The sequence below is a fragment of the Drosophila simulans genome, unplaced genomic scaffold (assembly GCF_016746395.2).
Source record: "Drosophila simulans strain w501 unplaced genomic scaffold, Prin_Dsim_3.1 Segkk87_quiver_pilon, whole genome shotgun sequence".
NCBI lineage: Eukaryota > Metazoa > Arthropoda > Insecta > Diptera > Drosophilidae > Drosophila > Drosophila simulans.
In genome coordinates, this window is record NW_025416883.1 from 1,235,954 (window position 1) to 1,251,798 (window position 15,845).

General features: G+C 39.2%; 1 protein-coding gene across 1 annotated transcript in view; it reads right to left on the reverse strand.

Annotated features, from left to right (window-relative positions):
* Positions 1 to 15,845, reverse strand: part of LOC6740360 (double-strand-break repair protein rad21 homolog) — a 69,472-nt gene that overhangs the window by 17,779 nt on the left and 35,848 nt on the right. The gene's annotated exons all lie outside the window — the stretch shown is intronic.

Consider the following 15,845-nt stretch of genomic DNA (forward strand, 5'->3'; position numbering starts at 1 on the left):
TCTGATATAAAAAAAACAGCCTTCTTAATAAGGCTAAAAATTACAGAAAATTCGTTAAAGATTTCGCTAAGATGGCAAAACCACTTAGCTCCCTTTTAAGAGGGGAAGATGGACGTGTGTCCAAGAGAGAGTCTGCAAAGAAATTAATTGACCTTAATCAAGAAGCGTTAGAGGCATTTAACAAACTAAAGAACGCACTTGTATCTAAAGAAGTAATACTACAATACCCTGACTATAATAAAGAATTCCAGCTAACCACGGACGCATCCAATTTCGCAATAGGGGCGGCTTTATCACAGAAAGAGAAGCCCATCGCTTTCTTGTCCAGATCACTTTCAACTACAGAAGAGAATTACACAACAAACGAGAAAGAAATGCTAGCGATAATATGGGCATTAAAAAAATTCAAAAATTACCTGTACGGTAAAGCAAAGGTGAAAATTATCACTGACCAGTTCTCTTAGTAACTGGAATGGACACGGTAGAGTAAAAAGGTGGAAAACTATCTCGAAGAATACAATCATGAATTACATTACAGACCCGGTAAAGAAAATGTTTTAGCCGACGCGTTGTCAAGTATCAATGAAATAAATTCGGTTACTACTCAGCATAGTTCAGAATGTTCTGGAGAATATCTGATGCCGAGTATTGAGATACCTCTAAATGCGTTTAAAAATCAAATCTTTATAAAAATAGGGACTGACACAGACTTTCAGCATACCGCATCCCACATTTCACAGACACACCATAAACCAACCAGAGTTCGATTTTTTAAGTATTAATCGATAGAGCTATCTACGAATACAATTATACCGTTCACTCAGTTTAAGAAATTCATAAATTTTCAGGTTATTATTATTATTACTTGGGAGCCTGACCACAACAGATGGATTCGTAGAAGTAACCAATTATACTGATGCCCAAACAACTTCTATCTTTCAAGGGATAGGAAAAATAAGAACCTCCACCATAAAAATAGTCCATATAATTGATCTTAATTTCATAAAAAATACACTTGACAAATTATCCTATTACATTGAAAATGAATTAAAAACTAAAAATTTGTACCCTACACTACATCATGAAATAACTCAAATATTCACTGCATAGCACACTATTACTTCAAATTTTAATACACGTCATACTAGATCTATTAATTGGATCGGTTCGGCCTGGAAGTACGTGGTAGGAAGCCCTGATCACGATGAGTTGGTTACAATAGAACAAACACTTAACAATATAATTTCAAATAACAACGAACAGGTTATAATCAATAGGCAGCTTGACTTAATAAACTAACAAAAATAACAAACGATCTTACAAATTAAATAAAAAAGGTCAGTTTCCTAAGTAATGAAATAGCGATAAGATTACAAAACCAGGCTAGGCTTATAAAGGAAGAAATCAATAATATTAAATATGAAACACAATGGGCAAGATTGAATATAGTAAATACATTGCTTTTAAGTAAAGAAGAGTTAAAACAAGTTGATGAAATATTCAAATTCGGTAAATTGTCACAATTATCAATTGAAGAGTTGCTGGAATTTTCAGATATATCGATTTTCCATAATAAAACTACACTAATTTACATTGTAAAAGTACCCAAAATTGAAGAATTAAATTATCAGAACATAATACTAAAACCTTTTGTAAAAAATAATGTCATAGTGCATTTAAACGAAAATTAAATTTTCCTTTTTGATAAAGAACAAAAAGATTGTAAAACATTTAATAATATAAAAATATGTAGTAAGAACCAAATTGTTAATTTAAGTAAAACTGATTGTATGCCCAAACTAGTTCAGGGCAAGAAAGCAGCATGCAACTTTAGCCACGCCGACCATATAAACAAGATAGAAAGAGTTGGCGAAGGCATGATAATACTAAACAATTTCAACGGAACAGTCACTTGGAAAGACACCAATACCAAGTTAGTGGGCACATACTTACTTAATTTCTCAAACGACACTGTGTTTGTAAACGACAAGGAGTTCGAAAATATAGAAGTAACTGTAATGAAACCGGGAACCCCGGTCATCCAAATAACGCCAGTAGAAGTTGAACGCCTAAATTTTCTATGACTTGAAGCACTCGAGGCACTCCACATCAACAACACTGAACATCTAAATCACCTTAATGTTCAAACAACAATAAATCGGGTCACCCTCATCTCGCTATTTGGTTTGGTTTTATTAATTAGTTGGATATTTCGCGCCTACGGTCGAAAAAAGAAGAATATTATACTAAAGATGGCCCCTAGTTCGCAGATCAAGGACCTTGACCAAGGCAATTAACCAAAGGAGGTACAACCAAAAAAACTTCCCGAGCTTGATCCACAAATACAGTTCAACAACATTCCATATTTCTGATGCCTGCTTGAAGACAAGCAGAAATTAACGAGGAAGGAGTTAACTACAAAAATTGCACAACAACAACTCAGCTCGCTACATTGTAAAAAAAAGCTGATCTTGGTCCTCACCAAGGCACGTGCAACCTAAATTCCGCTTCCACTGCCTCTGCAGCGAACACGCCATCCGCTGCTGACCATTTGCCAAAACTTCTCACTCAGCAGATTCTTGTAATCTGCAGCTTTGTCGCCGCTACAACTGTCGCCGACGCCGGCACAATCTTACATCTAAATAAAGAACACCGAAATTACTTTGAAGTGTTTCATTTATAAAGTATTAACTTTCATAAGTCATTGTGGAGAGCCCACTTAACTTTTCACTAAGGAATTCTTTAGGCGGCTGGTCCCGTAGTGATGCAGATAGAGCCATCATATTTGTCGCCTACAAAATATATTTACGGCAAACGAGGCTTCGAGCATATTCGCGCTACCGTCTTCACTCGTAAAGTGCCACACCTCAATTGAGTTTCGGCCAAAAGAAACGAATAAACTAATTAATAATCCACCGTCTGTGACCGTATAACACCGGACACGATCATATTCTGTAGTTCGCTAAAAACCCAGGTAAAGCGCTTAACGACTCTAGGCCTGCGCTCACCGTAAGTAGGAGGCTTGCATTGCCTTATTATTTAAAAAAAAATTGTTCAAAAAATCATCGACTCATTTGCTATCTAAAGATAAACGGCCGGCGATCGTACCCGTAGTGCGGGTGCAAACAGCTTCTTCTGGCTCGAGCTTGCTCCTCCTGGTTTCCTTTTCTGTTCGCGAGTTGAAGGTTGTGATACTCTGTATCGTCTTCCCCCTCCCTTCTTAAGAAGTCGTCTCCGACCTACCGCTCCTCCTGCTCCTTGGGCATGAATTGGTCTCCTCGTGCTGCCTCCTTGATCAGGACAATCCCGTTGTGCGCCAGATGTAACGAACTGTTTTTCTTGTCTCTGTTCGCTACGAGTTGCAACGGCTAGCTCAGAGCGTTTGTGTGTTTGTCCCACCAAATTTATGATTTGTGTGATTTCCTGACCAAGGAAAAGATAGAAGTTCTGATTATAGTCGCTTTATTGTGTTTTCACGGCTGACTCCTCCGCTGATCGCGGATCGCGTTGCCGGCTCGAATTTGATTATGATGTCATCATCCATACGTTAAGGCAACTCTCGGCCTGGGACCACCTTTTCCCACCACTGACTCCACTGTCCCTTTCAGACTCCACTGACCCTTTCAATCACGTCAGGTCCTTGTTCCTCCACTACAAGGATCGATATCCACCTCGTATTGCTCATTGCGTAGCAGCGTATTGCAAGCGCCGTGGCCAAAACATGTTAATAATGTGACAGGCATGTACAGTGGTAAAAATACATTCACAATGCGAAATATATTTGTATGACAATGTTGTGATTCTTAGGAATTAAATACTTGATACAGCAGAAAGTGTTTATATGTATGTGAATTATTGTTGAATAAATTTTCAATATATTTATTAGTGAAGGTTTATTAATTATAATAGGGCTTGTGCGGTCTGCACTTAATGAGGCGAATTGTAAGTACGTGGCGATGACCGACGCTTCTAATCTCCCAAAATCGACTGACTTAAGTATAGCAAGAGTTCTTATCTCTAAAGCTTAATCTACTAATAACAAGGTACAGTTTCTTATAGGTAAAGCTCAATCTATAAATAGAAAAAACACTTGAGGCTAACGACTATATTTCGTCTGTTTGGTGATTGTGTTAACTCCTTCCCTTCTAAGACGAAGGCTGTCCACAGACTTTTTACAATTGGCAAATCTATTTGAAAGCGGATCTTACGGGTAACATTGGTTCTGCTTACAGCTTACTCATTGCCACTAAGTTCCCATACTGCCAACTTGGTACTGCGTTAAACCATCGAAGGGAAGGCAGCTCTGCATATCTGGATGATCCGAGAAGTTCGTAAATGCTGTTGATTCTCCATGTCATGGGTTCGTAACAAGGTTCTGGAGATGATCGTAGCGAACTTGGAAAAATCTTTATTGTAACCGTCGACTTGTTGACGACGATGATGCTGATTTTGGTTGAACTAGTTGACCATCAAAACGTATTTGTTGAACGCACTCTGGATGGCGTCTGATGGCAGATATTATTCAGTTCGTCGTTTCAGAACCCAGGCGCAGAAATAGTTGCCGCATCTTTACGTCTTTAGCAGATACTACGTTGATAGATCTTAATTCCCTCTTCTACTCTTCTCATCTACTTAAGAGGTAGTTACAGTTTTAATACTAAAGTTTTGACAATAATTAAGTATAACAATTATAATTATATAATAAAGTTCATTCAGATATTTTTGATATTAAAGTATGTAGTAAAACGCTTATTGATTGCAAGTATTGATTTTCCTATTTAGTTGAACAGAATCAGAAAAGGGTATTGATAACATTAGTGTTTTTTTTACTCGGGAATTTGAAATCTAATTAGAGTGAGTGCGCTATACTGTTATTATGCTGTTTTGGTAATGCATTTATTTTCTATGGTAGTTTCAGGAAATATTTGTGGTTGCGTGGACTTTAAGTTTTCAAATCATTCGGGTCTAGCATTTCATCACATACCTTTAAACTTTTCTAAAGAGGATGAAGCGGAAATAATACAAAATGTTTAAAGATTAAATAAGTAGGATTTGACAAATATTTAATTGAAAAATGTCTGCAAACTCTTTTACTAGTGTTCAGATTTCACGTTTGTATTTTGCTAACTTGGCGATGGTCACAAAAGGAAAAGAAATACTAAACCTAGCGTAGATTATATTTATGAACGACCCTCCCTTATATGAGGACCGTTGTCCCGAGGTCTGCTTCGATTAGTTCTTCCCTATACCTTGGGGTTAGTTTATTTCCCAAGCGATTGTTTTGTTTTACCATGACGGTTTCTCCCACCTCAAAGGTTCTGTCTCGTCTTGTTACATTTTCTCTTCTTAGCTGTTTTTCCTGAGCTTCGTTAACCATTTCTACTATCTCGTTAGCCAATTCGGGAGGAGTTAAATGAATAATGTCGATCGGTCTTCTATTGGTGACTGAGTGCACCGTCTTATTGTATTCTATTGTTGCCTGAAGAATAAGGTTGACTGTGTCATTCATTCCACTGTCAAGTTTCAGGCATCGAGCTATTTCTAAAAGCGTGCTGTGAAACCTTTCAACCTGTCCGTTTGAGGTACTATGAAGTGGAGGTGCGTTCGTTATGTCAACATTAAAACGATTTTTCAAAAGTGACTTGATTGACTCGGAATTTATGGACGGTTCATTGTCACAAAATATTGTCTTTGAATGGGGATAAAAGTTCATTAGTTGCATAATTGCAGGTTCTAAATCAGTTATCGTTCGAGAGCCGATTGGTTGCACAATAGCGAATTTGGAAAATTTGTCAATACATGTCAAAAAGTAATTCCTGTCCGTAGAAAATATATCAATATGCAATGTCTCGCCTACATGTGACGGAATAAGTGTTCTCCCGAGGATTTGCTTTTGCGGATGGCGGTCGTATTTGGCTTTTTGACAAACCAAGCAGTTAGCAACAAAGGTAGCGGCTATTTGTGACATTTTAGGGAAGAAGTAGTATTGAAGAATTTGTTTTACATTCTCCTGTGCTGCCCTATGTGCTCTGTTGTGCTCCAAAGACACTATTTCCCGTTGCTCAGCTTGATTAAAAATGTCGCTAACCATTTTCATAGTGTGTCGGAAGGTCGTTGCTGGAAACTCATTTACAAGACTGTTTTGAATGAAAGCTTGTACAGGTAATTCGCAGTGTATCGCATTCACTACATCCGGCTTAACCACATCACGAATTCTTCCGATTAAGGTCTCTTTGTCTAGAAATTGTATTAGATGCCTCGTCTTGCTTCCGAAAATAACAAAAGTTCGAGTTGAGTCGAGTTGCATCGGCAACATAGTTCTCCTTGCCAGGTTTATAGAAAATTTTAGCATTATGTTCGTCTATAAACACCTTCCATCTCTTGATTTTTGCATTTGGATTCCTATCTGACACGGCGTATGTTAACGGTTGGTGATCTGTAAAAATGTTTAGGTTTATGACACCATATAGATAGTTCCTAAGAGACTTTAAAGCCCAAACGATGGCCAAAAGTTCTCGTTCATTTGTTGCGAAATTAAGTTATCTATCCTGTAAAGTTCTCGAAATCATTGTAACAGGCTTGCCATCCTATGATAAGACTGCCCCCAGGCCAAAAGCCAAAGCGTCTGTTGTTAAGTCAGAGGCTTTTCTATAATCGGGATACAATAACATTACATTTTCGGAGACAAGAACATTTTTAAGCTTCTCAAAAGCAGAACATTGTCTTTCATCGAAAGAAATTGGTATCTTTTTAGACTGGCTTGCGGAAACTTTTCCGTTTTCATCCTTCAGAATGTGAGTGAGTGTGAGTGAGTGGTCTAGCAATAGAGGCGAAGTCCTTAATAAAGCAGCGGTAATAACTTGCTAGCCCTAAAAACGATCGAACACTAAACAGATTAGTAGGTTGATTATATTTCTGAATAGCCTCTACTTTGCTAGGACTGGTTGTGATACCTCCACTTGACACCATGAATCCGAGATACTCGACGCTTTCCTTTAAGAAAAACGATTTCTCTTTAGAAACCCTCATGTTTGCCTCAGACAGTCTGTCTAGTACCCAAGCAACGTCGTTTATCCTCAACGTGGTCCTCAATTCCGTTTGAAAATAATATTACGTCATCAACGTAAACATAACATGACTTTCCTATACGGTCCCTAAGAACATCATCAATAGCACGTTGAAAAATACTTGGGGCATTTTTCAAGCCAAACGGAAAAACTCGTATTTTTCATTTCCTACTGAAAAGGCAGTTTTCTCCCTATCCTTTTCTGCGAGCAGAATTTGGTGAAAACCAGATTTAAGGTCAAGGCTTGTAAAGAACCTGGCCTTTCCCAAATTTGACAAGATGGATACTACGTTTGGTATAGGGTACTTGTCGTCGATTGTTTTTAAATTTAGTTTTCTAAAATCTATAACCAACCTTTTCTTAGTATTTCCCTTTTCATCTGTACCTTTTTTATCGACTACCCAAACCGGATTGTTGTAAGGTGACGACGAGGGCCTGATAATTCCGTCCTTTAACAAAGCATTTGTCTCCTTATTCACAAAATCTGATACGCCCATGGGGTACGAATAGAGTTTTGAGTAAATGGGTTGGTCGTCCTCAGTACGCATTGTGGCAACAATGTTGGTATTATACGGCAGTGCTTCTTTCGGTTCCGCAAAGACGGCCAATCGGTTTCGAAGCATTGTTTGGAATTTATTAGATATCTGATTTGGAACCACAATATTCTCTATGTTGGTGAAATTTACGCTGTCACATCTCAAAAACTGAATAGATTCCACTTCATTGTTGATATTCAACGTTTTGTTCTTAAAATCTAACGTTGCATTTCCCTGTTTCAAAAGGTTAAGTCCTATTATTGCGTCAAAACTAGAGAGACTTGGAAGAATAAATAATTGAACAGATGTGTTAACTATCTTAATAAAGCATTTCTGTTTGACGGTGTTGCAACCATGAAGCGATTTTACCGTGAATTTATTTTGTACCGGCATTATGTTTTTTAATTCAGGGAGGGGCTGTATGTAATTTTTCGAAGCCCCGGTATCAATCAAAAGTTTTATGGTTCTCCCTGCTATCTCTCTTTCTATGTACGGTAGCAGGGATTTGTGGCTAAAAAATGAACATCACTAGTTCACTAGTTCGTCCTCATAATCATCAACCTCCGCTTCTGCCTCCTTTTGATAACCGTCTGTGTCTTCCTCACATTGACCATGAGGTAAGTGGTTGATCCTCTGCTGTTTTGGCCCTGTAAACCTTGCACTGCCACTCGTTGGTCTTTTTGATGCTTGCGCATACCCAAAATGTCCCTGAGCCTGACTTGTGTTTTGCTGTTGGGGTTGCGATGCGAATTGATTTTGTGTTCGAAATGAATTTTGTTGTTGGGATGGCCAAGAATATTGTTGTTGAGATGGCCAAGAATTTTGCTGTTGGGATGGCCAAATATTTCCCTGAGTCGGAAATGGAGCTTGTCCAAAATTTCCAGTTCTTCTAGATCGCATGGATACATCAGGATTTGTTAACTGGACTGGATCTTGTCTTTCCTGGTTATCATAAGTAGGCACCTGACGCTTGCTAAAATATGGGTTTTTAGTTTGCATGGGCATGATTGAATTTCTATCCTTATCGCTGTGCTTTTGTTCGATTTTCTGACCCCTGTCTCCAATATTTTTAGAATAAATAAGGGCGAATTGGTAACGCTCATGGTTCGACTCGACCTCTTGCACTAAAGCGAGAGCAGTTGGTAAATCTTTTGGACCTTTTGCAAAAAGAATGTCGCTCAACGATTTCTTAGCTCCGGTTACAAATACACGTAACGCGTCCGCCCTGTACTTTTCATTCAGTGACATCGCCAAGGCACTATCAAATGTCATTATTGTCTTGTTGGTAAGTAGGGTCAGTTTTTTCTCGACTTCATCGTAGAATTCAGTAAGAGTCATGTCTCCCTGTCGCAAAGTTGATAGCTCTTGTTCGATTAGATAGATCGGCCTTTTGTCAGAATATGTGAAATCAAGACGGCTGATCATTGCTTTGAAATGTAACGGAGTATTAAAAGAAGCCAATACTGTATTCGCTGGACCTTTTATTTTATTTCGCATAACTTGAACTTTCCTCGTAGTCTTTGAAAACTTTAAAAGCGACATGAGCCGCTTTTCTCCACGACACATATGTTTCACTTTTGCCATCAAAATCTGGCAGAGATTTAATTATATCTAGAGGCTCGTTACAGACAACACCTGGTCTAATTTCAGCATCTACATAAGTTTCCACCTCTGGGGTGTTCACTGTTAATTTCCCGATTCGCTCATTCATCTCCTGCAATTGCTTTTCAAATGATTGTTTTTGGACTGCGAGCGCACCGGCAACAGCACTCTCTACGATCGCTTTTAACTGAGCTTCAAATTCCATTTCGCTAGTTGTCTTTGTTTTTGACCACCAATTATCTGATGACTTATTATTTTTTTCTGCACTGTTTTGCCTACTTTCCTGGTGCGCTGACCATTTATCTAAGCTTGACACGAGGACGTCTAAAAGGTTATCACTGTCACTCATGTATTTTTATTATCAATACGCTTTGCATAGGTTATGTAATAAGAAGGTATTGGTATTTTTAATTCGTTCAATAAGCGTTATACTTACAATATAATATAAGTGCTTAACAAACAAATTTAAAGGTATCCGGATCCTCCTTTTGTTATTTATTTATAATTATTCAGTTATCGTAGGTTTTTATATCCGTTTGGGCGCCAATTATTGTTGAATAAATTTTCAATATATTTATTAGTGTAGGTTTATTAATTATAATAGGGCTTGTGCGGTCTGCACTTAATGAGGCGAATTGTAAGTACGTGGCGATGACCGATGAGTTCTTATCTCTAAAGCTTAATCTACTAATAACAAGGTACAGTTTCTTATAGGTAAAGCTCGATCTATAAATAGGAAAAACACTGGAGGCTTACGACTATATTTCGTCTGTTTGGTGATTGTGTTAACTTGTACGTATGTAAATGCATGTGCTGCCATTTCTACGAGAGAAGAATATGGTGTCAGCTTTTTGGGCGGATGTCGGCGGCTGACCGGCCGCTGATGCTTATGTCGTAACATTATCCGCTGGTATGAGGCCGACTGGCCATTAAAAATAAATTTTAAACCGCCATGCCGAATTCATTTTTACTAGGGCCCAAAACAACCTACAAAAAATTTGGGGCCGATCGGGTAATGTTTAATGGCCGCCAAATCGGCCCCAAGTCGGAAAATTTGGTTTATATAGAAAACTCACTTCTCACTCACTACTCACTTGTTTTCGTCTAAATTCTTTAAAAATGGTTTATGACTAAACATTTTGTTTTCTGTTTTTATAAGTTAAGAATAAATTCTATACAAAACAAAACTAACTAACAAAAACCACAACAACAACAAATCTGCCGAGCGAGCGTCTCTTTGACATTATGGTAACAAGACAAACCTGCTGATCGAGCGTCTGTTTGGCTTCCGCCACGCTCACCCCATTTTAGCAACGCTCTCAGCGTTTCCAACGCTTACCGACAATATTTGGCTAACAGCACAAACCCGCTGATCAGGCTTCTGCTTCTCTTCCGCCACGCTCGCACCATTTTCACAATGCTCGCTACCAATATTCTCAGCACTTTGGATTCCAGGAAAATATCGCAACCAATGCAAAACAATGCACCTTTATAGGCGGGGATCCCGTTATTTCCCTTTTTGCGCACGACCCGCTCGGGTAGGGAGACCAAATAGTTTCCCGTTAGTTCACGGTGCGTCTTCTTTTTGCGTGTCCAAAGTCCGCACCGTTACCGTTCGACCTCCGTGCTCTCGGCCGGCTCGAGTCCAAGGTCCAGCGCGGTACCGTTAGTTCACGGTCTCTCCGCTTTGCCGGGTTCCAAGGTCCATTAATTACCTTTCGACCTGACCGCCCTTTACTTTTCTTATATTCTTCGCTCTTGCTAGGCCGCTCTACTGCACCCAGATTTGTGGGGAGTTTTACGGTGGGGTTCCACTTATTCCGTGGGTAACGCGATCGAAAGTTTATAAATATTAAATAAAAACCACGTGCGGGTCGTTCGATTTCTATTTAATTTCTTTTTACATTGTTTTTAACAAATCTATCTGCATTTTTTTAAATTCTTTTATTTCACCTCCACCTTACATTAACACCTTATTTAAATTCACTTAAAATTTATTGATTTGATATATAATAAAAAGTGTGATATGTGCACTCACATTATTTTCTCCACGACCAAAAGATCATTTGTGAGGGAGTGTGTTTCTTAGGTAGTTAAGTTAAATATTGTTTTTAATTGATTTTATTTTTGTTTCATTTTAAATAATTTTACTAGTCGTAGCAAGCAGCCACACTAACTTATAGGATCGCATATTTATTGTACCTACGCACACTTAGTTTTAAGCACAATGTACGCATCCAACTTACATTAGTATTTAGATCGTGCTCACGAAGAAAAAAAAACTAAGTGTGTGTACGTACAATAAATATAATAAATTAAATTAAATTTCCGTCTTTCCGATTTTACTTCTTATTATACCCGTTACTTGTATAGTAAAAGCTTATACTATATTCGTTGAAAAGTATTTAACAGGCAGAATGAAGCGTTTTCGACCATATAAAGTATATATGTTTTTGATCAGGATTAATAAAAGCCGAGTCGATCTGAACATGTCCGCTTGTCCGTATGAACGTCGAGATCTCAGGAACTAGAAAGTTGAGATTCAGCATACAGAGAAAGTATGTTGACCAAGTATGTTGACCCATATTGCCACGCCCACTCTAAACCGCACAAAACTGCCACGTCCACACCTGTGAACCATTTTTAGAAATTGTTTCATAATTTTATTAGTCTTGTAAATTTCTATCGACTTGCAAAAAAATTTTTGCCACGTCTACTCTAACGCCCTAAAGCCGACGAACCGGTCACACCCACTTTTTTTTAAATTTTTTTGAATTTTTCTCATTTTATTCCACAATGTCTATCGATATCCCAGTATAATGATGAAATTTCGCGTTCGCATTCGCAGGTGTCACTAAAATGCTGTCGCCTACTGCAAATACTGTGGCCTTCAAGGAGCACATCGAGGCCACAGTTGATCTCAACATCCCCATTGACACCTGCAATAGTCTGAAAGCATATGTAGATTACCTCGTAGCTACAATCGCGGAAGCAGCACGGAGGGCCACACCTCCCCCACATCAAGCTCGTCACACGACCGCAAGGAGGGCTCCCATCTTGAGCTTGGAGGCTAGGGAGCTGCTCTCCCACAAAAGGCGCCTCAGGAGACGGTATATCGCCACAGGAGATCCGTGCATCAAGCAGCTATACTCTAGTACCACAAACAGACTGCATCGTTTGCTAGCCAGGACCCGACGAGAAAATCTGGATACCCTGCTTGAGGGTATTGGCACAGATAACAACAGCAACTTCTCGTTATGGAGGCTCACAAGAAATATCAAGAGGCAGCCGATGTTTCAATCTCCCGTCCTGAGTTAAAGTGGCCTCTGGCTCATGACGGACGATGAAAAAGCTAGGGCATTTGCTTTGCACCTGACCTCCACCTTCTTGCCCTTCAACCTAACAGACGACTCAAACCGCGAAGAAATCAATAATTCTAAAAAGTCTCTGCCACGCAAAGGAGTTCTAGCCTTAGTAAAAATTTTTAATGCCATGCTAAGGCTAGGGCACTTTCCAAGGCAATGGAAGCGAGCACGTATCATCATGATACCTAAAGCCGGAAAGCCGCCAACGCAGATCGATGCATATCGCCCAATCAGCCTGCTATCAACATTCTCTAAGATTTTTGAGAAAATACTCTTAGCCCGCCTGATGGAACTGCCGCAAGTAGTGAACCACATACCTCCACACCAATTTGGTTTCAGGAAGTCCCACGGCTGCCCTGAACAAATACATGGACTGGTAAACCAGGTGACGCATGGCTTCGAGCACAAACTCTACACGGTCGGCGTCTTTCTGGACGTGAAGCAAGCGTTTGACAAGGTGTGGCATGAGGGCCTTCTATACAAGATGAAAGCTCTCTTTCCTGCTCCCTACTATGCCATCCTGAGATCGTTCATCTCTAATCGGACGTTCGATGTTGCAGTGCGTGATGCTCGATCCAGCCTGGAAGAGATTCACGCAGGAGTTCCACAGGGAAGTGTTCTTGGGCCCTTCCTATACACCCTGTACACTGCTGACATGCCATCTCCCGCAAACAACGCCGAAGTCCCCCCGGCTCAGCTACTCCTGGCCACTTACGCCGATGACACTGCCATGCTGGCGTCTCATCCTTCACTGCAAACTGCCTCCAACGCAGTCCAGGAATGGCTGCACGCAATCGAAAAATGGACTGCCTAATGGAATGTGGCCATTAACTCCTCAAAGTCAGCCTGTGTAACTTTTTCCCTGCGACCCGGAACCTGCACAGATCTGACCTTCGATGGAAGCCCTATCACCAATGCTAGTTCGCACTGCTACCTAGGAGTTCATCTAGATCGGAGACTGACCTGGATCCGCTTGTCCGTATGAACGTCGAGATCTCAGGAACTATAAAATCTAGAAAGTTGAGATTCAGCATACAGAGAAAGTATGTTGACCAAGTATGTTGACGCATATTGCCACGCCCACTCTAAACCGCACAAAACTGCCACGTCCACACCTGTGAACCATTTTTAGAAATTTTTTGTAAATTTCTATCGACTTGCAAAAAAATTTTTGACACGTCCACTCTAACGCCCTAAAGCCGACGAACCGGTCACACCCACTTTTTTTAAAAAATGTTTGAATTTTTCTCATTTTATTCCACAATGTCTATCGATATCCCAGTATAATGACGAAATTTCACGTTCGCATTCACACTAGCTGAGTAACAGGTATGTAATAGTTTTTGTACTTCATGCTGGATATAAAGTGGGTGTACAAAAATTGAGAGTCACGAGTCTCCTAGATAAAAGCATAGATTCAGAAAGGAAAAAGAAAAATCAGCAATTATTTTGGAAAAATGTAGTTACCGCCTCAGCATACGCCCTCGGCGGCCCCCACCGAAACCCCTTCGTCAGCCAGAGACTTAAGTGTCGCCTCAGCAATTACCCTCGGCAGTCCCCGCCGAGACCCCTCTTGTCTAGATGACATCCACAAGTGTTTGGTATCGAATGGCACTTGAAATGCTGAGTCCCTACAAACATCGGGGTTCACCCGATACCCCTCGACACCACAGAACTGCATCCGCTCTAATTCCACTTATCGGCCAGATCAGCACTTTAAGTAAACAAATATGTAACAACAGAGTTGAGAATAACTGGAGAGTATAAATAAAGATTCATTCTGAAAATCAAAGGCAAAACGAACAGACGTTTAATATCTTTAAATAAAATCCAAATTAAATACCAAACTCGACGATACTCCCCAACCTCTATCAATCCACAAAAACCTACTTATCATTAATAAGAAGTTAATAAACTGTGTGAGTTCTTGTGTTTGCCGTGAAACGCCATTTTCGTTCCACAGAGATTTACGTTGGGCACCCATTAAAGGGATTTTGAAGATAGAAGTAGTTGTATCAGGATATTTTGGTTTTTCATTAGCTCTTGCAAAGTATTTTGCATGAACGTCATGAAGTCTTATTTGTCAATATGTTTGGAATGAGCAGAGCTTGTCGGTGCGGCGGGGCTTCTAGTTCTAGTTATCTAGTTATTATCTTTTAAATAGTTCCAAGAGTTCCAAGAGTAATAGAAATATTAATTTCAAAAATGTATGAGCTACATTTAATGACAAAACTTGCGGAGAGCCACTCCGTGGCGGAGAGTGTCGATGCTGATCCACACATCAGCAAAACTACAAAAATTTCTCTCACGGCTCTTTTTTTTGTACATACAAAAACAAGACTGATACTCGCCGATGAAAATGTAACGTTATAAATTAAAATATTGACTATTGAATATAATATTCTGAATAGTGGAATGACATTGCATAAAAGGATCTAGCAATAAAATATAATCTTTGAGGCTCTTAAGCTTGTACACATTGTGGACAATCTAAATCATGATCCACTACATTGCTGGATTAGATTTTTAAACCCGTTACTAGTAGAGTAAAAGGGTAAAATAGATTCGGTGAATAGTATGTACCAAGCAGAAGGAAGCGTCTCTATATAAAGTATATAAATTTTAATCAGGATCAATAGCCGAGTCAATCTGGTCATGTCCGTATGAACGTCGAGATCTCAGGAACTATAAAAGCTAGAAAGTTGAGATGCCCAAAACTGACACGACCACATTTCTGAACCATTTTTCGAAATTTTGTTTCTTTCAGTTAAAGTAATAAACAGTATGTACCTGTATTCTGCACCTTTGTATTTCAATTATTATATTTGTATAATATAATTATTAATTATTGTTTTGTAGATGATTGCCAGGGTTTTATTTAACATAATTAATCAATACGGCTTATGATCCTGAAATTTGTAGACTTGTATAAAAAATAAAAAGTAAAAAAATGAAATATTTCTTGTATAAAAAATAAAAAAATTAAATATTTCTTAGCCGGGAATTTGTTATATATTTTGGGAACTTTTCCTCCTCTCTCATAGAAATATTACATCTACATATCTACATGGAATACATCCAGAAGCCTTTCAGGGTAGGGGTTTAATTCTAGAGGCTACGGAGCAGAAGGTATCGATAACGCCGTTGACGAACTTTAAACAAGCAGCTGCTACACCAAGAAATATACAAAACTTACAAGTAGTACCAGCTTCGTTAGAAACGTCCTTCCGAATGACACTTCCTGCTGATCCAGTCACTCTTTAAGAAGTGCAGTGC